This window comes from Sinocyclocheilus rhinocerous, unplaced genomic scaffold (assembly GCF_001515625.1).
Source record: "Sinocyclocheilus rhinocerous isolate Xijiao unplaced genomic scaffold, SAMN03320098_v1.1 scaffold59, whole genome shotgun sequence".
Taxonomy (NCBI): Eukaryota; Metazoa; Chordata; class Actinopteri; order Cypriniformes; family Cyprinidae; genus Sinocyclocheilus; species Sinocyclocheilus rhinocerous.
In genome coordinates this window covers 231,369-232,267 of record NW_015654075.1, presented here as the reverse complement: position 1 = coordinate 232,267, position 899 = coordinate 231,369, and positions in this window count along the sequence as shown.

Below are 899 nucleotides of genomic sequence, written 5' to 3'. Positions count from 1 at the left end.
GCTCTGCACCGCTGCTGTCTGCTGATTGAAAAAAAACGTGCAGAAAGACGGGGAGGAGCCGATCGAACTCTGCCACCGTTTTCATATGAAATTTAAAGGGGACTGAGGCGATCACGAATTCGTGTACAGTTTATGGAGCTAATCGCAAAATTTTAGGGGCTATACCCCCCCTAAAAATGGCCTAGCGACACCCATGGCCCTCGAGCGATCTCTCCCCCTGCTCCAGCAGGAGGAGAAGATATTCAGGGTGGGCGAGGGGATCCATAGGGGAAACAACAGAAACAAAAAACGCTGAGTGAAACATGGAAACAAAACGGGGGAAAACGCGCTGATAAACTATATTTTGTATTTGGTTGGGTCTTCTGTCACGATTGCCTACTGGGAGGAATGAGGAACGAGGAGATGTGGAGTAAACACAAATAACAGTCTTTAATAATCCTCAGAAGGGGTGACACAGGGCAGGCAGGAACACACACGTAGCACAACTCAACGACATTTAAGACCCGACAAGGAAACATGGGGCAGACTACACTTAAAATACTAAGCTTAACGAGGGATAGACAGGTGAGGGGAATCAACTAATAATGGGATAACGAGGACAGGAACAGGAACGACCAAATATGGGCACATGAGGGAGAAAACACACACACAGACAGTCCATGGCCATGACATATAGAAAGTAGGTCAGAGGTAATCCACATGGAAGAGTGGAGGATCTCCGAAAAGTCAAACAAAGCATTTTGGCCAATTAGTAGTTTTCTGGCGTGAGCGTGCGGTTCAAAATCTACCTGATCATGAATCGCCCAGAGGTAGCATAAGTGATTCTTAAACATCTATGGCTTATATACTTATATGTTAGGTTAGCATTCTCAGCATGTGAAACATTTGTCTAAGCCAGT